Raw genomic sequence first — 21,510 nt, forward strand, 5'->3', positions numbered from 1 at the left:
GACACCTCGACAACAGCCGGTCCTCACATTTACGTCTTGCTCTCCTTACGTCAGTATACGAGTCTGTGACGCTGGCTTTGCAACATCTTGCGTGCCCTTAGGCTCGCCGCGACCAACACTTACCACGCACTGACCACAAAACATGTAGGCGCCGGGGCTTGAACCCGGGACCTTTCACATGCAAAGCGAACGCTCTACCAACTGAGCTACGCCCCCAAGCACAACCAACCTGCGCTGTTCCCCATTCTTTACTACTCTTATGTGCACGGACACGATGGTTGGTTGGTTTGCAGGGGTGAAGGGACCAGAGTATAAAGGCGCGGACACGTTCATATACACAAGAGTTCCAAGTAGTTTCGATGCTCTGGTATTACGACTGCAAATTCCGTCCGTTTTTAACGTCTTAAATTGAAGGGGCAGTCACAAGTTGCTCCGTTTTCACTCCATGTCGACAATCACACAGCACCTGAGGTAACAAGCACATCTGAAGCCCCATTGTGCACTCGACTGTTCATGCCAACTCACTGCCTCCCACTTTACTACTGTGTACCACTCTTGTCGTCCAACTGCAAAAGACTGGGCCACAACAAGTTTCCGCGTCTCCATTGCACTGCGCAAACTACGAAACGCTCCCCAAACATGGCACTCTCCCATGCAGACGGCTTTTCCGACTTTACACGACGAACACGCAACGCTCACGCTAGTGACACCCTTATTTAGAGCTTGACGTCGCGCCCAAGCGAGTGAGCACATTTCGCCTACGTCTTAGGCCGCCCACCTAGTGTGGCTGCTCGGTGTCTGCAGGCAGCGAGGGGCTGCAAGCTTCCCGTATTCGCGCCTATGTCGCCTCTGCTTGCTTGTCAGAGACAGAGTATCGCAAAACGTACAACTCACTCCATTTCTTGATTGCTACGGCATCTGTCATCAGCAGTCACAACTAGCAACACCAGTAGCAGCCGACTGCATGTAAATAATTGGAATGTGCAGTGGGATTTTTGTGAATTCGGCGCAAGGCTGATCTTTCCGACATAGGTTTGAGAATCTTATGGGAACACTTGTACTGTTTCTAAATTAAGTGTAGTGGTGGGAGGAGGGTACTTCCTGCGCATTACAGCACGCTTGCCAATTGTGGCTGCTAATCGTTTGCTCGTATCTGCCTTGACACATTTTCTGACTGTGAATTATTCCACTTGCATGGCAGTGTGCGCATGTTGGTGTGTTAAAAATTCTGGAGGCGCTGGGTATCGATCCCAGTACCTCTCGCATGCTAAGCGAGCGCTCTACCATCTGAGCTACGCCCCCAGCTGACGAACTGCGCTACATACAGCCATATCAATGACACAGACCTTTGCACTCCAATTATTCCGCCGACAAACACTACTCTCAATGTGTCTGTGAGGGTGTCTTTCAGGTTTCCTGCATTCTGTCTCGAATCGTAGTTGGCCAAAATCAAAGTGGCACGCACGACGCCGAAAATAGCGTTCGGCCAACGCTCTGAGGTAGACGAAAGTGTTGTTCACTCTCTAGACTTCATTGAGGTTAGGCCGTTTTACCTAAGGCAGATTTGCACTCGATGACACCTCGACAACAGCCGGTCCTCACATTTACGTCTTGCTCTCCTTACGTCAGTATACGAGTCTGTGACGCTGGCTTTGCAACATCTTGCGTGCCCTTAGGCTCGCCGCGACCAACACTTACCACGCACTGACCACAAAACATGGAGGCGCCGGGGCTTGAACCCGGGACCTTTCACATGCAAAGCGAACGCTCTACCAACTGAGCTACGCCCCCAAGCACAACCGAGCTGCCTGTTCCCCATTCTTTACTACTCTTATGTGCACGGACACGATGGTTGGTTGGTTTGCAGGGGTGAAGGGACCAGAGTACAAAGGCGCGGACACGTTCATATACACAAGAGTTCCAAGTAGTTTCGATGCTCTGGTATTACGACTGCAAATTCCGTCCGTTTTTAACGTCTTAAATTGAAGGGGCAGTCACAAGTTGCTCCGTTTTCACTCCATGTCGACAATCACACAGCACCTGAGGTAACAAGCACATCTGAAGCCCCATTGTGCACTCGACTGTTCATGCCAACTCACTGCCTCGCACTTTACTACTGTGTACCACTCTTGTCGTCCAACTGCAAAAGACTGGGCCACAACAAGTTTCCGCGTCTCCACTGCACTGCGCAAACTACGAAACGCTCCCCAAACATGGCACTCTCCCATGCAGACGACTTTTCCGACTTTACACGACGAACACGCAACGCTCACGCTAGTGACACCCTTATTTAGAGCTTGACGTCGCGCCCAAGCGAGTGAGCACATTTCGCCTACGTCCTAGGCCGCCCACCTAGTGTGGCTGCTCGGTGTCTGCAGGCAGCGAGGGGCTGCAAGCTTCCCGTATTCGCGCCTATGTCGCCTCTGCTTGCTTGTCAGAGACAGAGTATCGCAAAACGTACAACTCACTCCATGAATTGATTGCTACGGCATCTGTCATCAGCAGTCACAACTAGCAACACCAGTAGCAGCCGACTGCATGTAAATAATTGGAATGTGCAGTGGGATTTTTGTGAATTCGGCGCAAGGCTGATCTTTCCGACATAGGTTTGAGAATCTTATGGGAACACTTGTACTGTTTCTAAATTAAGTGTAGTGGTGGGAGGAGGGTACTTCCTGCGCATTACAGCACGCTTGCCAATTGTGGCTGCTAATCGTTTGCTCGTATCTGCCTTGACACATTTTCTGACTGTGAATTATTCCACTTGCATGGCAGTGTGCGCATGTTGGTGTGTTAAAAATTCTGGAGGCGCTGGGTATCGATCACAGTACCTCTCGCATGCTAAGCGAGCGCTCTACCATCTGAGGTACGCCCCCAGCTGACGAACTGCGCTACATACAGCCATATCAAGGACACAGACCTTTGCACTCCAATTATTCCGCCGACAAACACTACTCTCAATGTGTCTGTGAGGGTGTCTTTCAGGTTTCCTGCATTCTGTCTCGAATCGTAGTTGGCCAAAATCAAAGTGGCACGCACGACGTCGAAAATAGCGTTCGGCCAACGCTCTGAGGTAGACGAAAGTGTTGTTCACTCTCTAGACTTCATTGAGGTTAGGCCGTTTTACCTAAGGCAGATTTGCACTCGATGACACCTCGACAACAGCCGGTCCTCACATTTACGTCTTGCTCTCCTTACGTCAGTATACGAGTCTGTGACGCTGGCTTTGCAACATCTTGCGTGCCCTTAGGCTCGCCGCGACCAACACTTACCACGCACTGACCACAAAACATGGAGGCGCCGGGGCTTGAACCCGGGACCTTTCACATGCAAAGCGAACGCTCTACCAACTGAGCTACGCCCCCAAGCACAACGAAGCTGCGCTGTTCCCCATTCTTTACTACTCTTATGTGCACGGACACGATGGTTGGTTGGTTTGCAGGGGTGAAGGGACCAGAGTACAAAGGCGCGGACACGTTCATATACACAAGAGTTCCAAGTAGTTTCGATGCTCTGGTATTACGACTGCAAATTCCGTCCGTTTTTAACGTCTTAAATTGAAGGGGCAGTCACAAGTTGCTCCGTTTTCACTCCATGTCGACAATCACACAGCACCTGAGGTAACAAGCACATCTGAAGCCCCATTGTGCACTCGACTGTTCATGCCAACTCACTGCCTCGCACTTTACTACTGTGTACCACTCTTGTCGTCCAACTGCAAAAGACTGGGCCACAACAAGTTTCCGCGTCTCCATTGCACTGCGCAAACTACGAAACGCTCCCCAAACATGGCACTCTCCCATGCAGACGACTTTTCCGACTTTACACGACGAACACGCAACGCTCACGCTAGTGACACCCTTATTTATAGCTTGACGTCTCGCCCAAGCGAGTGAGCACATTTCGCCTACGTCTTAGGCCGCCCACCTAGTGTGGCTGCTCGGTGTCTGCAGGCAGCGAGGGGCTGCAAGCTTCCCGTATTCGCGCCTATGTCGCCTCTGCTTGCTTGTCAGAGACAGAGTATCGCAAAACGTACAACTCACTCCATGAATTGATTGCTACGGCATCTGTCATCAGCAGTCACAACTAGCAACACCAGTAGCAGCCGACTGCATGTAAATAATTGGAATGTGCAGTGGGATTTTTGTGAATTCGGCGCAAGGCTGATCTTTCCGACATAGGTTTGAGAATCTTATGGGAACACTTGTACTGTTTCTAAATTAAGTGTAGTGGTGGGAGGAGGGTACTTCCTGCGCATTACAGCACGCTTGCCAATTGTGGCTGCTAATCGTTTGCTCGTATCTGTCTTGACACATTTTCTGACTGTGAATTATTCCACTTGCATGGCAGTGTGCGCATGTTGGTGTGTTAAAAATTCTGGAGGCGCTGGGTATCGATCACAGTACCTCTCGCATGCTAAGCGAGCGCTCTACCATCTGAGCTACGCCCCCAGCTGACGAACTGCGCTACATACAGCCATATCAAGGACACAGACCTTTGCACTCCAATTATTCCGCCGACAAACACTACTCTCAATGTGTCTGTGAGGGTGTCTTTCAGGTTTCCTGCATTCTGTCTCGAATCGTAGTTGGCCAAAATCAAAGTGGCACGCACGACGTCGAAAATAGCGTTCGGCCAACGCTCTGAGGTAGACGAAAGTGTTGTTCACTCTCTAGACTTCATTGAGGTTAGGCCGTTTTACCTAAGGCAGATTTGCACTCGATGACACCTCGACAACAGCCGGTCCTCACATTTACGTCTTGCTCTCCTTACGTCAGTATACGAGTCTGTGACGCTGGCTTTGCAACATCTTGCGTGCCCTTAGGCTCGCCGCGACCAACACTTACCACGCACTGACCACAAAACATGGAGGCGCCGGGGCTTGAACCCGGGACCTTTCACATGCAAAGCGAACGCTCTACCAACTGAGCTACGCCCCCAAGCACAACCAAGCTGCGCTGTTCCCCATTCTTTACTACTCTTATGTGCACGGACACGATGGTTGGTTGGTTTGCAGGGGTGAAGGGACCAGAGTACAAAGGCGCGGACACGTTCATATACACAAGAGTTCCAAGTAGTTTCGATGCTCTGGTATTACGACTGCAAATTCCGTCCGTTTTTAACGTCTTAAATTGAAGGGGCAGTCACAAGTTGCTCCGTTTTCACTCCATGTCGACAATCACACAGCACCTGAGGTAACAAGCACATCTGAAGCCCCATTGTGCACTCGACTGTTCATGCCAACTCACTGCCTCGCACTTTACTACTGTGTACCACTCTTGTCGTCCAACTGCAAAAGACTGGGCCACAACAAGTTTCCGCGTCTCCATTGCACTGCGCAAACTACGAAACGCTCCCCAAACATGGCACTCTCCCATGCAGACGACTTTTCCGACTTTACACGACGAACACGCAACGCTCACGCTAGTGACACCCTTATTTAGAGCTTGACGTCGCGCCCAAGCGAGTGAGCACATTTCGCCTACGTCTTAGGCCGCCCACCTAGTGTGGCTGCTCGGTGTCTGCAGGCAGCGAGGGGCTGCAAGCTTCCCGTATTCGCGCCTATGTCGCCTCTGCTTGCTTGTCAGAGACAGAGTATCGCAAAACGTACAACTCACTCCATGAATTGATTGCTACGGCATCTGTCATCAGCAGTCACAACTAGCAACACCAGTAGCAGCCGACTGCATGTAAATAATTGGAATGTGCAGTGGGATTTTTGTGAATTCGGCGCAAGGCTGATCTTTCCGACATAGGTTTGAGAATCTTATGGGAACACTTGTACTGTTTCTAAATTAAGTGTAGTGGTGGGAGGAGGGTACTTCCTGCGCATTACAGCACGCTTGCCAATTGTGGCTGCTAATCGTTTGCTCGTATCTGCCTTGACACATTTTCTGACTGTGAATTATTCCACTTGCATGGCAGTGTGCGGATGTTGGTGTGTTAAAAATTCTGGAGGCGCTGGGTATCGATCCCAGTACCTCTCGCATGCTAAGCGAGCGCTCTACCATCTGAGCTACGCCCCCAGCTGACGAACTGCGCTACATACAGCCATATCATAGACAAGACCTTTGCACTCCAATTATTCCGCCGACAAACACTACTCTCAATGTGTCTGTGAGGGTGTCTTTCAGGTTTCCTGCATTCTGTCTCGAATCGTAGTTGGCCAAAATCAAAGTGGCACGCACGACGTCGAAAATAGCGTTCGGCCAACGCTCTGAGGTAGACGAAAGTGTTGTTCACTCTCTAGACTTCATTGAGGTTAGGCCGTTTTACCTAAGGCAGATTTGCACTCGATGACACCTCGACAACAGCCGGTCCTCACATTTACGTCTTGCTCTCCTTACGTCAGTATACGAGTCTGTGACGCTGGCTTTGCAACATCTTGCGTGCCCTTAGGCTCGCCGCGACCAACACTTACCACGCACTCACCACAAAACATGTAGGCGCCGGGGCTTGAACCCGGGACCTTTCACATGCAAAGCGAACGCTCTACCAACTGAGCTACGCCCCCAAGCACAACCGAGCTGCCCTGTTCCCCATTCTTTACTACTCTTATGTGCAAGGACACGATGGTTGGTTGGTTTGCAGGGGTGAAGGGACCAGAGTACAAAGGCGCGGACACGTTCATATACACAAGAGTTCCAAGTAGTTTCGATGCTCTGGTATTACGACTGCAAATTCCGTCCGTTTTTAACGTCTTAAATTGAAGGGGCAGTCACAAGTTGCTCCGTTTTCACTCCATGTCGACAATCACACAGCACCTGAGGTAACAAGCACATCTGAAGCCCCATTGTGCACTCGACTGTTCATGCCAACTCACTGCCTCGCACTTTACTACTGTGTACCACTCTTGTCGTCCAACTGCAAAAGACTGGGCCACAACAAGTTTCCGCGTCTCCATTGCAGTGCGCAAACTACGAAACGCTCCCCAAACATGGCACTCTCCCATGCAGACGACTTTTCCGACTTTACACGACGAACACGCAACGCTCACGCTAGTGACACCCTTATTTAGAGCTTGACGTCGCGCCCAAGCGAGTGAGCACATTTCGCCTACGTCTTAGGCCGCCCACCTAGTGTGGCTGCTCGGTGTCTGCAGGCAGCGAGGGGCTGCAAGCTTCCCGTATTCGCGCCTATGTCGCCTCTGCTTGCTTGTCAGAGACAGAGTATCGCAAAACGTACAACTCACTCCATGAATTGATTGCTACGGCATCTGTCATCAGCAGTCACAACTAGCAACACCAGTAGCAGCCGACTGCATGTAAATAATTGGAATGTGCAGTGGGATTTTTGTGAATTCGGCGCAAGGCTGATCTTTCCGACATAGGTTTGAGAATCTTATGGGAACACTTGTACTGTTTCTAAATTAAGTGTAGTGGTGGGAGGAGGGTACTTCCTGCGCATTACAGCACGCTTGCCAATTGTGGCTGCTAATCGTTTGCTCGTATCTGCCTTGACACATTTTCTGACTGTGAATTATTCCACTTGCATGGCAGTGTGCGCATGTTGGTGTGTTAAAAATTCTGGAGGCGCTGGGTATCGATCCCAGACCCTCTCGCATGCTAAGCGAGCGCTCTACCATCTGAGCTACGCCCCCAGCTGACGAACTGCGCTACATACAGCCATATCATAGACACAGACCTTTGCACTCCAATTATTCCGCCGACAAACACTACTCTCAATGTGTCTGTGAGGGTGTCTTTCAGGTTTCCTGCATTCTGTCTCGAATCGTAGTTGGCCAAAATCAAAGTGGCACGCACGACGTCGAAAATAGCGTTCGGCCAACGCTCTGAGGTAGACGAAAGTGTTGTTCACTCTCTAGACTTCATTGAGGTTAGGCCGTTTTACCTAAGGCAGATTTGCACTCGATGACACCTCGACAACAGCCGGTCCTCACATTTACGTCTTGCTCTCCTTACGTCAGTATACGAGTCTGTGACGCTGGCTTTGCAACATCTTGCGTGCCCTTAGGCTCGCCGCGACCAACACTTACCACGCACTGACCACAAAACATGAAGGCGCCGGGGCTTGAACCCGGGACCTTTCACATGCAAAGCGAACGCTCTACCAACTGAGCTACGCCCCCAAGCACAACGAAGCTGCGCTGTTCCTCATTCTTTACTACTCTTATGTGCACGGACACGATGGTTGGTTGGTTTGCAGGGGTGAAGGGACCAGAGTACAAAGGCGCGGACACGTTCATATACACAAGAGTTCCAAGTAGTTTCGATGCTCTGGTATTACGACTGCAAATTCCGTCCGTTTTTAACGTCTTAAATTGAAGGGGCAGTCACAAGTTGCTCCGTTTTCACTCCATGTCGACAATCACACAGCACCTGAGGTAACAAGCACATCTGAAGCCCCATTGTGCACTCGACTGTTCATGCCAACTCACTGCCTCGCACTTTACTACTGTGTACCACTCTTGTCGTCCAACTGCAAAAGACTGGGCCACAACAAGTTTCCGCGTCTCCACTGCACTGCGCAAACTACGAAACGCTCCCCAAACATGGCACTCTCCCATGCAGACGACTTTTCCGACTTTACACGACGAACACGCAACGCTCACGCTAGTGACACCCTTATTTAGAGCTTGACGTCGCGCCCAAGCGAGTGAGCACATTTCGCCTACGTCTTAGGCCGCCCACCTAGTGTGGCTGCTCGGTGTCTGCAGGCAGCGAGGGGCTGCAAGCTTCCCGTATTCGCGCCTATGTCGCCTCTGCTTGCTTGTCAGAGACAGAGTATCGCAAAACGTACAACTCACTCCATGAATTGATTGCTACGGCATCTGTCATCAGCAGTCACAACTAGCAACACCAGTAGCAGCCGACTGCATGTAAATAATTGGAATGTGCAGTGGGATTTTTGTGAATTCGGCGCAAGGCTGATCTTTCCGACATAGGTTTGAGAATCGTATGGGAACACTTGTACTGTTTCTAAATTAAGTGTAGTGGTGGGAGGAGGGTACTTCCTGTGCATTACAGCACGCTTGCCAATTGTGGCTGCTAATCGTTTGCTCGTATCTGCCTTGACACATTTTCTGACTGTGAATTATTCCACTTGCATGGCAGTGTGCGCATGTTGGTGTGTTAAAAATTCTGGAGGCGCTGGGTATCGATCCCAGTACCTCTCGCATGCTAAGCGAGCGCTCTACCATCTGAGCTACGCCCCCAGCTGACGAACTGCGCTACATACAGCCATATCAATGACACAGACCTTTGCACTCCAATTATTCCGCCGACAAACACTACTCTCAATGTGTCTGTGAGGGTGTCTTTCAGGTTTCCTGCATTCTGTCTCGAATCGTAGTTGGCCAAAATCAAAGTGGCACGCACGACGTCGAAAATAGCGTTCGGCCAACGCTCTGAGGTAGACGAAAGTGTTGTTCACTCTCTAGACTTCATTGAGGTTAGGCCGTTTTACCTAAGGCAGATTTGCACTCGATGACACCTCGACAACAGCCGGTCCTCACATTTACGTCTTGCTCTCCTTACGTCAGTATACGAGTCTGTGACGCTGGCTTTGCAACATCTTGCGTGCCCTTAGGCTCGCCGCGACCAACACTTACCACGCACTGACCACAAAACATGGAGGCGCCGGGGCTTGAACCCGGGACCTTTCACATGCAAAGCGAACGCTCTACCAACTGAGCTACGCCCCCAAGCACAACCAAGCTGCGCTGTTCCCCATTCTTTACTACTCTTATGTGCACGGACACGATGGTTGGTTGGTTTGCAGGGGTGAAGGGACCAGAGTACAAAGGCGCGGACACGTTCATATACACAAGAGTTCCAAGTAGTTTCGATGCTCTGGTATTACGACTGCAAATTCCGTCCGTTTTTAACGTCTTAAATTGAAGGGGCAGTCACAAGTTGCTCCGTTTTCACTCCATGTCGACAATCACACAGCACCTGAGGTAACAAGCACATCTGAAGCCCCATTGTGCACTCGACTGTTCATGCCAACTCACTGCCTCGCACTTTACTACTGTGTACCACTCTTGTCGTCCAACTGCAAAAGACTGGGCCACAACAAGTTTCCGCGTCTCCACTGCACTGCGCAAACTACGAAACGCTCCCCAAACATGGCACTCTCCCATGCAGACGACTTTTCCGACTTTACACGACGAACACGCAACGCTCACGCTAGTGACACCCTTATTTAGAGCTTGACGTCGCGCCCAAGCGAGTGAGCACATTTCGCCTACGTCTTAGGCCGCCCACCTAGTGTGGCTGCTCGGTGTCTGCAGGCAGCGAGGGGCTGCAAGCTTCCCGTATTCGCGCCTATGTCGCCTCTGCTTGCTTGTCAGAGACAGAGTATCGCAAAACGTACAACTCACTCCATGAATTGATTGCTACGGCATCTGTCATCAGCAGTCACAACTAGCAACACCAGTAGCAGCCGACTGCATGTAAATAATTGGAATGTGCAGTGGGATTTTTGTGAATTCGGCGCAAGGCTGATCTTTCCGACATAGGTTTGAGAATCTTATGGGAACACTTGTACTGTTTCTAAATTAAGTGTAGTGGTGGGAGGAGGGTACTTCCTGCGCATTACAGCACGCTTGCCAATTGTGGCTGCTAATCGTTTGCTCGTATCTGCCTTGACACATTTTCTGACTGTGAATTATTCCACTTGCATGGCAGTGTGCGCATGTTGGTGTGTTAAAAATTCTGGAGGCGCTTGGTATCGATCCCAGTACCTCTCGCATGCTAAGCGAGCGCTCTACCATCTGAGCTACGCCCCCAGCTGACGAACTGCGCTACATACAGCCATATCATAGACAAGACCTTTGCACTCCAATTATTCCGCCGACAAACACTACTCTCAATGTGTCTGTGAGGGTGTCTTTCAGGTTTCCTGCATTCTGTCTCGAATCGTAGTTGGCCAAAATCAAAGTGGCACGCACGACGTCGAAAATAGCGTTCGGCCAACGCTCTGAGGTAGACGAAAGTGTTGTTCACTCTCTAGACTTCATTGAGGTTAGGCCGTTTTACCTAAGGCAGATTTGCACTCGATGACACCTCGACAACAGCCGGTCCTCACATTTACGTCTTGCTCTCCTTACGTCAGTATACGAGTCTGTGACGCTGGCTTTGCAACATCTTGCGTGCCCTTAGGCTCGCCGCGACCAACACTTACCACGCACTGACCACAAAACATGTAGGCGCCGGGGCTTGAACCCGGGACCTTTCACATGCAAAGCGAACGCTCTACCAACTGAGCTACGCCCCCAAGCACAACCAACCTGCGCTGTTCCCCATTCTTTACTACTCTTATGTGCACGGACACGATGGTTGGTTGGTTTGCAGGGGTGAAGGGACCAGAGTATAAAGGCGCGGACACGTTCATATACACAAGAGTTCCAAGTAGTTTCGATGCTCTGGTATTACGACTGCAAATTCCGTCCGTTTTTAACGTCTTAAATTGAAGGGGCAGTCACAAGTTGCTCCGTTTTCACTCCATGTCGACAATCACACAGCACCTGAGGTAACAAGCACATCTGAAGCCCCATTGTGCACTCGACTGTTCATGCCAACTCACTGCCTCCCACTTTACTACTGTGTACCACTCTTGTCGTCCAACTGCAAAAGACTGGGCCACAACAAGTTTCCGCGTCTCCATTGCACTGCGCAAACTACGAAACGCTCCCCAAACATGGCACTCTCCCATGCAGACGGCTTTTCCGACTTTACACGACGAACACGCAACGCTCACGCTAGTGACACCCTTATTTAGAGCTTGACGTCGCGCCCAAGCGAGTGAGCACATTTCGCCTACGTCTTAGGCCGCCCACCTAGTGTGGCTGCTCGGTGTCTGCAGGCAGCGAGGGGCTGCAAGCTTCCCGTATTCGCGCCTATGTCGCCTCTGCTTGCTTGTCAGAGACAGAGTATCGCAAAACGTACAACTCACTCCATTTCTTGATTGCTACGGCATCTGTCATCAGCAGTCACAACTAGCAACACCAGTAGCAGCCGACTGCATGTAAATAATTGGAATGTGCAGTGGGATTTTTGTGAATTCGGCGCAAGGCTGATCTTTCCGACATAGGTTTGAGAATCTTATGGGAACACTTGTACTGTTTCTAAATTAAGTGTAGTGGTGGGAGGAGGGTACTTCCTGCGCATTACAGCACGCTTGCCAATTGTGGCTGCTAATCGTTTGCTCGTATCTGCCTTGACACATTTTCTGACTGTGAATTATTCCACTTGCATGGCAGTGTGCGCATGTTGGTGTGTTAAAAATTCTGGAGGCGCTGGGTATCGATCCCAGTACCTCTCGCATGCTAAGCGAGCGCTCTACCATCTGAGCTACGCCCCCAGCTGACGAACTGCGCTACATACAGCCATATCAATGACACAGACCTTTGCACTCCAATTATTCCGCCGACAAACACTACTCTCAATGTGTCTGTGAGGGTGTCTTTCAGGTTTCCTGCATTCTGTCTCGAATCGTAGTTGGCCAAAATCAAAGTGGCACGCACGACGCCGAAAATAGCGTTCGGCCAACGCTCTGAGGTAGACGAAAGTGTTGTTCACTCTCTAGACTTCATTGAGGTTAGGCCGTTTTACCTAAGGCAGATTTGCACTCGATGACACCTCGACAACAGCCGGTCCTCACATTTACGTCTTGCTCTCCTTACGTCAGTATACGAGTCTGTGACGCTGGCTTTGCAACATCTTGCGTGCCCTTAGGCTCGCCGCGACCAACACTTACCACGCACTGACCACAAAACATGGAGGCGCCGGGGCTTGAACCCGGGACCTTTCACATGCAAAGCGAACGCTCTACCAACTGAGCTACGCCCCCAAGCACAACCGAGCTGCCTGTTCCCCATTCTTTACTACTCTTATGTGCACGGACACGATGGTTGGTTGGTTTGCAGGGGTGAAGGGACCAGAGTACAAAGGCGCGGACACGTTCATATACACAAGAGTTCCAAGTAGTTTCGATGCTCTGGTATTACGACTGCAAATTCCGTCCGTTTTTAACGTCTTAAATTGAAGGGGCAGTCACAAGTTGCTCCGTTTTCACTCCATGTCGACAATCACACAGCACCTGAGGTAACAAGCACATCTGAAGCCCCATTGTGCACTCGACTGTTCATGCCAACTCACTGCCTCGCACTTTACTACTGTGTACCACTCTTGTCGTCCAACTGCAAAAGACTGGGCCACAACAAGTTTCCGCGTCTCCACTGCACTGCGCAAACTACGAAACGCTCCCCAAACATGGCACTCTCCCATGCAGACGACTTTTCCGACTTTACACGACGAACACGCAACGCTCACGCTAGTGACACCCTTATTTAGAGCTTGACGTCGCGCCCAAGCGAGTGAGCACATTTCGCCTACGTCCTAGGCCGCCCACCTAGTGTGGCTGCTCGGTGTCTGCAGGCAGCGAGGGGCTGCAAGCTTCCCGTATTCGCGCCTATGTCGCCTCTGCTTGCTTGTCAGAGACAGAGTATCGCAAAACGTACAACTCACTCCATGAATTGATTGCTACGGCATCTGTCATCAGCAGTCACAACTAGCAACACCAGTAGCAGCCGACTGCATGTAAATAATTGGAATGTGCAGTGGGATTTTTGTGAATTCGGCGCAAGGCTGATCTTTCCGACATAGGTTTGAGAATCTTATGGGAACACTTGTACTGTTTCTAAATTAAGTGTAGTGGTGGGAGGAGGGTACTTCCTGCGCATTACAGCACGCTTGCCAATTGTGGCTGCTAATCGTTTGCTCGTATCTGCCTTGACACATTTTCTGACTGTGAATTATTCCACTTGCATGGCAGTGTGCGCATGTTGGTGTGTTAAAAATTCTGGAGGCGCTGGGTATCGATCACAGTACCTCTCGCATGCTAAGCGAGCGCTCTACCATCTGAGGTACGCCCCCAGCTGACGAACTGCGCTACATACAGCCATATCAAGGACACAGACCTTTGCACTCCAATTATTCCGCCGACAAACACTACTCTCAATGTGTCTGTGAGGGTGTCTTTCAGGTTTCCTGCATTCTGTCTCGAATCGTAGTTGGCCAAAATCAAAGTGGCACGCACGACGTCGAAAATAGCGTTCGGCCAACGCTCTGAGGTAGACGAAAGTGTTGTTCACTCTCTAGACTTCATTGAGGTTAGGCCGTTTTACCTAAGGCAGATTTGCACTCGATGACACCTCGACAACAGCCGGTCCTCACATTTACGTCTTGCTCTCCTTACGTCAGTATACGAGTCTGTGACGCTGGCTTTGCAACATCTTGCGTGCCCTTAGGCTCGCCGCGACCAACACTTACCACGCACTGACCACAAAACATGGAGGCGCCGGGGCTTGAACCCGGGACCTTTCACATGCAAAGCGAACGCTCTACCAACTGAGCTACGCCCCCAAGCACAACGAAGCTGCGCTGTTCCCCATTCTTTACTACTCTTATGTGCACGGACACGATGGTTGGTTGGTTTGCAGGGGTGAAGGGACCAGAGTACAAAGGCGCGGACACGTTCATATACACAAGAGTTCCAAGTAGTTTCGATGCTCTGGTATTACGACTGCAAATTCCGTCCGTTTTTAACGTCTTAAATTGAAGGGGCAGTCACAAGTTGCTCCGTTTTCACTCCATGTCGACAATCACACAGCACCTGAGGTAACAAGCACATCTGAAGCCCCATTGTGCACTCGACTGTTCATGCCAACTCACTGCCTCGCACTTTACTACTGTGTACCACTCTTGTCGTCCAACTGCAAAAGACTGGGCCACAACAAGTTTCCGCGTCTCCATTGCACTGCGCAAACTACGAAACGCTCCCCAAACATGGCACTCTCCCATGCAGACGACTTTTCCGACTTTACACGACGAACACGCAACGCTCACGCTAGTGACACCCTTATTTATAGCTTGACGTCTCGCCCAAGCGAGTGAGCACATTTCGCCTACGTCTTAGGCCGCCCACCTAGTGTGGCTGCTCGGTGTCTGCAGGCAGCGAGGGGCTGCAAGCTTCCCGTATTCGCGCCTATGTCGCCTCTGCTTGCTTGTCAGAGACAGAGTATCGCAAAACGTACAACTCACTCCATGAATTGATTGCTACGGCATCTGTCATCAGCAGTCACAACTAGCAACACCAGTAGCAGCCGACTGCATGTAAATAATTGGAATGTGCAGTGGGATTTTTGTGAATTCGGCGCAAGGCTGATCTTTCCGACATAGGTTTGAGAATCTTATGGGAACACTTGTACTGTTTCTAAATTAAGTGTAGTGGTGGGAGGAGGGTACTTCCTGCGCATTACAGCACGCTTGCCAATTGTGGCTGCTAATCGTTTGCTCGTATCTGTCTTGACACATTTTCTGACTGTGAATTATTCCACTTGCATGGCAGTGTGCGCATGTTGGTGTGTTAAAAATTCTGGAGGCGCTGGGTATCGATCACAGTACCTCTCGCATGCTAAGCGAGCGCTCTACCATCTGAGCTACGCCCCCAGCTGACGAACTGCGCTACATACAGCCATATCAAGGACACAGACCTTTGCACTCCAATTATTCCGCCGACAAACACTACTCTCAATGTGTCTGTGAGGGTGTCTTTCAGGTTTCCTGCATTCTGTCTCGAATCGTAGTTGGCCAAAATCAAAGTGGCACGCACGACGTCGAAAATAGCGTTCGGCCAACGCTCTGAGGTAGACGAAAGTGTTGTTCACTCTCTAGACTTCATTGAGGTTAGGCCGTTTTACCTAAGGCAGATTTGCACTCGATGACACCTCGACAACAGCCGGTCCTCACATTTACGTCTTGCTCTCCTTACGTCAGTATACGAGTCTGTGACGCTGGCTTTGCAACATCTTGCGTGCCCTTAGGCTCGCCGCGACCAACACTTACCACGCACTGACCACAAAACATGGAGGCGCCGGGGCTTGAACCCGGGACCTTTCACATGCAAAGCGAACGCTCTACCAACTGAGCTACGCCCCCAAGCACAACCAAGCTGCGCTGTTCCCCATTCTTTACTACTCTTATGTGCACGGACACGATGGTTGGTTGGTTTGCAGGGGTGAAGGGACCAGAGTACAAAGGCGCGGACACGTTCATATACACAAGAGTTCCAAGTAGTTTCGATGCTCTGGTATTACGACTGCAAATTCCGTCCGTTTTTAACGTCTTAAATTGAAGGGGCAGTCACAAGTTGCTCCGTTTTCACTCCATGTCGACAATCACACAGCACCTGAGGTAACAAGCACATCTGAAGCCCCATTGTGCACTCGACTGTTCATGCCAACTCACTGCCTCGCACTTTACTACTGTGTACCACTCTTGTCGTCCAACTGCAAAAGACTGGGCCACAACAAGTTTCCGCGTCTCCATTGCACTGCGCAAACTACGAAACGCTCCCCAAACATGGCACTCTCCCATGCAGACGACTTTTCCGACTTTACACGACGAACACGCAACGCTCACGCTAGTGACACCCTTATTTAGAGCTTGACGTCGCGCCCAAGCGAGTGAGCACATTTCGCCTACGTCTTAGGCCGCCCACCTAGTGTGGCTGCTCGGTGTCTGCAGGCAGCGAGGGGCTGCAAGCTTCCCGTATTCGCGCCTATGTCGCCTCTGCTTGCTTGTCAGAGACAGAGTATCGCAAAACGTACAACTCACTCCATGAATTGATTGCTACGGCATCTGTCATCAGCAGTCACAACTAGCAACACCAGTAGCAGCCGACTGCATGTAAATAATTGGAATGTGCAGTGGGATTTTTGTGAATTCGGCGCAAGGCTGATCTTTCCGACATAGGTTTGAGAATCTTATGGGAACACTTGTACTGTTTCTAAATTAAGTGTAGTGGTGGGAGGAGGGTACTTCCTGCGCATTACAGCACGCTTGCCAATTGTGGCTGCTAATCGTTTGCTCGTATCTGCCTTGACACATTTTCTGACTGTGAATTATTCCACTTGCATGGCAGTGTGCGGATGTTGGTGTGTTAAAAATTCTGGAGGCGCTGGGTATCGATCCCAGTACCTCTCGCATGCTAAGCGAGCGCTCTACCATCTGAGCTACGCCCCCAGCTGACGAACTGCGCTACATACAGCCATATCATAGACAAGACCTTTGCACTCCAATTATTCCGCCGACAAACACTACTCTCAATGTGTCTGTGAGGGTGTCTTTCAGGTTTCCTGCATTCTGTCTCGAATCGTAGTTGGCCAAAATCAAAGTGGCACGCACGACGTCGAAAATAGCGTTCGGCCAACGCTCTGAGGTAGACGAAAGTGTTGTTCACTCTCTAGACTTCATTGAGGTTAGGCCGTTTTACCTAAGGCAGATTTGCACTCGATGACACCTCGACAACAGCCGGTCCTCACATTTACGTCTTGCTCTCCTTACGTCAGTATACGAGTCTGTGACGCTGGCTTTGCAACATCTTGCGTGCCCTTAGGCTCGCCGCGACCAACACTTACCACGCACTCACCACAAAACATGTAGGCGCCGGGGCTTGAACCCGGGACCTTTCACATGCAAAGCGAACGCTCTACCAACTGAGCTACGCCCCCAAGCACAACCGAGCTGCCCTGTTCCCCATTCTTTACTACTCTTATGTGCAAGGACACGATGGTTGGTTGGTTTGCAGGGGTGAAGGGACCAGAGTACAAAGGCGCGGACACGTTCATATACACAAGAGTTCCAAGTAGTTTCGATGCTCTGGTATTACGACTGCAAATTCCGTCCGTTTTTAACGTCATAATTGAAGGGGCAGTCACAAGTTGCTCCGTTTTCACTCCATGTCGACAATCACACAGCACCTGAGGTAACAAGCACATCTGAAGCCCCATTGTGCACTCGACTGTTCATGCCAACTCACTGCCTCGCACTTTACTACTGTGTACCACTCTTGTCGTCCAACTGCAAAAGACTGGGCCACAACAAATTTCCGCGTCTCCATTGCAGTGCGCAAACTACGAAACGCTCCCCAAACATGGCACTCTCCCATGCAGACGACTTTTCCGACTTTACACGACGAACACGCAACGCTCACGCTAGTGACACCCTTATTTAGAGCTTGACGTCGCGCCCAAGCGAGTGAGCACATTTCGCCTACGTCTTAGGCCGCCCACCTAGTGTGGCTGCTCGGTGTCTGCAGGCAGCGAGGGGCTGCAAGCTTCCCGTATTCGCGCCTATGTCGCCTCTGCTTGCTTGTCAGAGACAGAGTATCGCAAAACGTACAACTCACTCCATGAATTGATTGCTACGGCATCTGTCATCAGCAGTCACAACTAGCAACACCAGTAGCAGCCGACTGCATGTAAATAATTGGAATGTGCAGTGGGATTTTTGTGAATTCGGCGCAAGGCTGATCTTTCCGACATAGGTTTGAGAATCTTATGGGAACACTTGTACTGTTTCTAAATTAAGTGTAGTGGTGGGAGGAGGGTACTTCCTGCGCATTACAGCACGCTTGCCAATTGTGGCTGCTAATCGTTTGCTCGTATCTGCCTTGACACATTTTCTGACTGTGAATTATTCCACTTGCATGGCAGTGTGCGCATGTTGGTGTGTTAAAAATTCTGGAGGCGCTGGGTATCGATCCCAGTACGTCTCGCATGCTAAGCGAGCGCTCTACCATCTGAGCTACGCCCCCAGCTGACGAACTGCGCTACATACAGCCATATCATAGACACAGACCTTTGCACTCCAATTATTCCGCCGACAAACACTACTCTCAATGTGTCTGTGAGGGTGTCTTTCAGGTTTCCTGCATTCTGTCTCGAATCGTAGTTGGCCAAAATCAAAGTGGCACGCACGACGTCGAAAATAGCGTTCGGCCAACGCTCCGAGGTAGACGAAAGTGTTGTTCACTCTCTAGACTTCATTGAGGTTAGGCCGTTTTACCTAAGGCAGATTTGCACTCGATGACACCTCGACAACAGCCGGTCCTCACATTTACGTCTTGCTCTCCTTACGTCAGTATACGAGTCTGTGACGCTGGCTTTGCAACATCTTGCGTGCCCTTAGGCTCGCCGCGACCAACACTTACCACGCACTGACCACAAAACATGTAGGCGCCGGGGCTTGAACCCGGGACCTTTCACATGCAAAGCGAACGCTCTACCAACTGAGCTACGCCCCCAAGCACAACCAACCTGCGCTGTTCCCCATTCTTTACTACTCTTATGTGCACGGACACGATGGTTGGTTGGTTTGCAGGGGTGAAGGGACCAGAGTATAAAGGCGCGGACACGTTCATATACACAAGAGTTCCAAGTAGTTTCGATGCTCTGGTATTACGACTGCAAATTCCGTCCGTTTTTAACGTCTTAAATTGAAGGGGCAGTCACAAGTTGCTCCGTTTTCACTCCATGTCGACAATCACACAGCACCTGAGGTAACAAGCACATCTGAAGCCCCATTGTGCACTCGACGGTTCATGCCAACTCACTGCGTCGCACTTTACTACTGTGTACCACTCTTGTCGTCCAACTGCAAAAGACTGGGCCACAACAAGTTTCCGCGTCTCCATTGCACTGCGCAAACTACGAAACGCTCCCCAAACATGGCACTCTCCCATGCAGACGGCTTTTCCGACCTTACACGACGAACACGCAACGCTCACGCTAGTGACACCCTTATTTAGAGCTTGACGTCGCGCCCAAGCGAGAAGCACATTTCGCCTACGTCTTAGGCCGCCCACCTAGTGTGGCTGCTCGGTGTCTGCAGGCAGCGAGGGGCTGCAAGCTTCCCGTATTCGCGCCTATGTCGCCTCTGCTTGCTTGTCAGAGACAGAGTATCGCAAAACGTACAACTCACTCCATTTCTTGATTGCTACGGCATCTGTCATCAGCAGTCACAACTAGCAACACCAGTAGCAGCCGACTGCATGTAAATAATTGGAATGTGCAGTGGGATTTTTGTGAATTCGGCGCAAGGCTGATCTTTCCGACATAGGTTTGAGAATCTTATGGGAACACTTGTACTGTTTCTAAATTAAGTGTAGTGGTGGGAGGAGGGTACTTCCTGCGCATTACAGCACGCTTGCCAATTGTGGCTGCTAATCGTTTGCTCGTATCTGCCTTGACACATTTTCTGACTGTGAATTATTCCACTTGCATGGCAGTGTGCGCATGTTGGTGTGTTAAAAATTCTGGAGGCGCTGGGTATCGATCACAGTACCTCTCGCATGCTAAGCGAGCGCTCTACCATCTGAGCTACGCCCCCAGCTGACGAACTGCGCTACATACAGCCATATCAATGACACAGACCTTTGCACTCCAATTATTCCGCCGACAAACACTACTCTCAATGTGTCTGTGAGGGTGTCTTTCAGGTTTCCTGCATTCTGTCTCGAATCGTAGTTGGCCAAAATCAAAGTGGCACGCACGACGTCGAAAATAGCGTTCGGCCAACGCTCTGAGGTAGACGAAAGTGTTGTTCACTCTCTAGACTTCATTGAGGTTAGGCCGTTTTACCTAAGGCAGATTTGCACTCGATGACACCTCGACAACAGCCGGTCCTCACATTTACGTCTTGCTCTCCTTACGTCAGTATACGAGTCTGTGACGCTGGCTTTGCAACATCTTGCGTGCCCTTAGGCTCGCCGCGACCAACACTTACCACGCACTGACCACAAAACATGGAGGCGCCGGGGCTTGAACCCGGGACCTTTCACATACAAAGCGAACGCTCTACCAACTGAGCTACGCCCCCAAGCACAACCGAGCTGCCTGTTCCCCATTCTTTACTACTCTTATGTGCACGGACACGATGGTTGGTTGGTTTGCAGGGGTGAAGGGACCAGAGTACAAAGGCGCGGACACGTTCATATACACAAGAGTTCCAAGTAGTTTCGATGCTCTGGTATTACGACTGCAAATTCCGTCCGTTTTTAACGTCTTAAATTGAAGGGGCAGTCACAAGTTGCTCCGTTTTCACTCCATGTCGACAATCACACAGCACCTGAGGTAACAAGCACATCTGAAGCCCCATTGTGCACTCGACTGTTCATGCCAACTCACTGCCTCGCACTTTACTACTGTGTACCACTCTTGTCGTCCAACTGCAAAAGACTGGGCCACAACAAGTTTCCGCGTCTCCATTGCAGTGCGCAAACTACGAAACGCTCCCCAAACATGGCACTCTCCCATGCAGACGACTTTTCCGACTTTACACGACGAACACGCAACGCTCACGCTAGTGACACCCTTATTTAGAGCTTGACGTCGCGCCCAAGCGAGTGAGCACATTTCGCCTACGTCTTAGGCCGCCCACCTAGTGTGGCTGCTCGGTGTCTGCAGGCAGCGAGGGGCTGCAAGCTTCCCGTATTCGCGCCTATGTCGCCTCTGCTTGCTTGTCAGAGACAGAGTATCGCAAAACGTACAACTCACTCCATTTCTTGATTGCTACGGCATCTGTCATCAGCAGTCACAACTAGCAACACCAGTAGCAGCCGACTGCATGTAAATAATTGGAATGAGCAGTGGGATTTTTGTGAATTCGGCGCAAGGCTGATCTTTCCGACATAGGGGAACACTTG

At 50.7% G+C, this 21,510-nt stretch overlaps 25 non-coding genes across 25 annotated transcripts; all 25 read right to left on the bottom strand.

The window, feature by feature from the left end:
* Positions 1-143: 143 nt before the first annotated feature.
* On the bottom strand, positions 144-216 carry Trnaa-ugc (transfer RNA alanine (anticodon UGC)). Its single transcript has one exon. It is a non-coding gene; the product is annotated as a tRNA-Ala (tRNA).
* A 1,013-nt stretch (positions 217-1,229) lies between these two features.
* On the bottom strand, positions 1,230-1,302 carry Trnaa-agc (transfer RNA alanine (anticodon AGC)). The gene has a single exon. It is a non-coding gene; the product is annotated as a tRNA-Ala (tRNA).
* Positions 1,303-1,718: 416 nt separating this feature from the next.
* On the bottom strand, positions 1,719-1,791 carry Trnaa-ugc (transfer RNA alanine (anticodon UGC)). Its single transcript has one exon. It is a non-coding gene; the product is annotated as a tRNA-Ala (tRNA).
* Positions 1,792-3,292: 1,501 nt separating this feature from the next.
* Positions 3,293-3,365, bottom strand: Trnaa-ugc (transfer RNA alanine (anticodon UGC)). The gene has a single exon. It is a non-coding gene; the product is annotated as a tRNA-Ala (tRNA).
* Positions 3,366-4,378: 1,013 nt separating this feature from the next.
* On the bottom strand, positions 4,379-4,451 carry Trnaa-agc (transfer RNA alanine (anticodon AGC)). The gene has a single exon. It is a non-coding gene; the product is annotated as a tRNA-Ala (tRNA).
* A 416-nt stretch (positions 4,452-4,867) lies between these two features.
* Positions 4,868-4,940, bottom strand: Trnaa-ugc (transfer RNA alanine (anticodon UGC)). Its single transcript has one exon. It is a non-coding gene; the product is annotated as a tRNA-Ala (tRNA).
* A 1,013-nt stretch (positions 4,941-5,953) lies between these two features.
* Positions 5,954-6,026, bottom strand: Trnaa-agc (transfer RNA alanine (anticodon AGC)). The gene has a single exon. It is a non-coding gene; the product is annotated as a tRNA-Ala (tRNA).
* A 415-nt stretch (positions 6,027-6,441) lies between these two features.
* On the bottom strand, positions 6,442-6,514 carry Trnaa-ugc (transfer RNA alanine (anticodon UGC)). Its single transcript has one exon. It is a non-coding gene; the product is annotated as a tRNA-Ala (tRNA).
* A 1,013-nt stretch (positions 6,515-7,527) lies between these two features.
* Positions 7,528-7,600, bottom strand: Trnaa-agc (transfer RNA alanine (anticodon AGC)). The gene has a single exon. It is a non-coding gene; the product is annotated as a tRNA-Ala (tRNA).
* Positions 7,601-8,016: 416 nt separating this feature from the next.
* On the bottom strand, positions 8,017-8,089 carry Trnaa-ugc (transfer RNA alanine (anticodon UGC)). Its single transcript has one exon. It is a non-coding gene; the product is annotated as a tRNA-Ala (tRNA).
* Positions 8,090-9,102: 1,013 nt separating this feature from the next.
* On the bottom strand, positions 9,103-9,175 carry Trnaa-agc (transfer RNA alanine (anticodon AGC)). Its single transcript has one exon. It is a non-coding gene; the product is annotated as a tRNA-Ala (tRNA).
* A 416-nt stretch (positions 9,176-9,591) lies between these two features.
* Positions 9,592-9,664, bottom strand: Trnaa-ugc (transfer RNA alanine (anticodon UGC)). Its single transcript has one exon. It is a non-coding gene; the product is annotated as a tRNA-Ala (tRNA).
* Positions 9,665-10,677: 1,013 nt separating this feature from the next.
* Positions 10,678-10,750, bottom strand: Trnaa-agc (transfer RNA alanine (anticodon AGC)). Its single transcript has one exon. It is a non-coding gene; the product is annotated as a tRNA-Ala (tRNA).
* Positions 10,751-11,165: 415 nt separating this feature from the next.
* Trnaa-ugc (transfer RNA alanine (anticodon UGC)) lies at positions 11,166-11,238 on the bottom strand. The gene has a single exon. It is a non-coding gene; the product is annotated as a tRNA-Ala (tRNA).
* Positions 11,239-12,251: 1,013 nt separating this feature from the next.
* Trnaa-agc (transfer RNA alanine (anticodon AGC)) lies at positions 12,252-12,324 on the bottom strand. Its single transcript has one exon. It is a non-coding gene; the product is annotated as a tRNA-Ala (tRNA).
* Positions 12,325-12,740: 416 nt separating this feature from the next.
* On the bottom strand, positions 12,741-12,813 carry Trnaa-ugc (transfer RNA alanine (anticodon UGC)). Its single transcript has one exon. It is a non-coding gene; the product is annotated as a tRNA-Ala (tRNA).
* A 1,501-nt stretch (positions 12,814-14,314) lies between these two features.
* On the bottom strand, positions 14,315-14,387 carry Trnaa-ugc (transfer RNA alanine (anticodon UGC)). Its single transcript has one exon. It is a non-coding gene; the product is annotated as a tRNA-Ala (tRNA).
* Positions 14,388-15,400: 1,013 nt separating this feature from the next.
* Positions 15,401-15,473, bottom strand: Trnaa-agc (transfer RNA alanine (anticodon AGC)). The gene has a single exon. It is a non-coding gene; the product is annotated as a tRNA-Ala (tRNA).
* Positions 15,474-15,889: 416 nt separating this feature from the next.
* On the bottom strand, positions 15,890-15,962 carry Trnaa-ugc (transfer RNA alanine (anticodon UGC)). Its single transcript has one exon. It is a non-coding gene; the product is annotated as a tRNA-Ala (tRNA).
* Positions 15,963-16,975: 1,013 nt separating this feature from the next.
* On the bottom strand, positions 16,976-17,048 carry Trnaa-agc (transfer RNA alanine (anticodon AGC)). The gene has a single exon. It is a non-coding gene; the product is annotated as a tRNA-Ala (tRNA).
* Positions 17,049-17,463: 415 nt separating this feature from the next.
* Trnaa-ugc (transfer RNA alanine (anticodon UGC)) lies at positions 17,464-17,536 on the bottom strand. The gene has a single exon. It is a non-coding gene; the product is annotated as a tRNA-Ala (tRNA).
* A 1,012-nt stretch (positions 17,537-18,548) lies between these two features.
* Trnaa-agc (transfer RNA alanine (anticodon AGC)) lies at positions 18,549-18,621 on the bottom strand. Its single transcript has one exon. It is a non-coding gene; the product is annotated as a tRNA-Ala (tRNA).
* Positions 18,622-19,037: 416 nt separating this feature from the next.
* Positions 19,038-19,110, bottom strand: Trnaa-ugc (transfer RNA alanine (anticodon UGC)). The gene has a single exon. It is a non-coding gene; the product is annotated as a tRNA-Ala (tRNA).
* A 1,012-nt stretch (positions 19,111-20,122) lies between these two features.
* Trnaa-agc (transfer RNA alanine (anticodon AGC)) lies at positions 20,123-20,195 on the bottom strand. Its single transcript has one exon. It is a non-coding gene; the product is annotated as a tRNA-Ala (tRNA).
* Positions 20,196-20,611: 416 nt separating this feature from the next.
* Trnat-ugu (transfer RNA threonine (anticodon UGU)) lies at positions 20,612-20,684 on the bottom strand. The gene has a single exon. It is a non-coding gene; the product is annotated as a tRNA-Thr (tRNA).
* Positions 20,685-21,510: the final 826 nt, after the last annotated feature.

This window comes from Schistocerca serialis, chromosome 10 (genome assembly GCF_023864345.2).
Source record: "Schistocerca serialis cubense isolate TAMUIC-IGC-003099 chromosome 10, iqSchSeri2.2, whole genome shotgun sequence".
NCBI classification, from domain to species: domain Eukaryota; kingdom Metazoa; phylum Arthropoda; class Insecta; order Orthoptera; family Acrididae; genus Schistocerca; species Schistocerca serialis.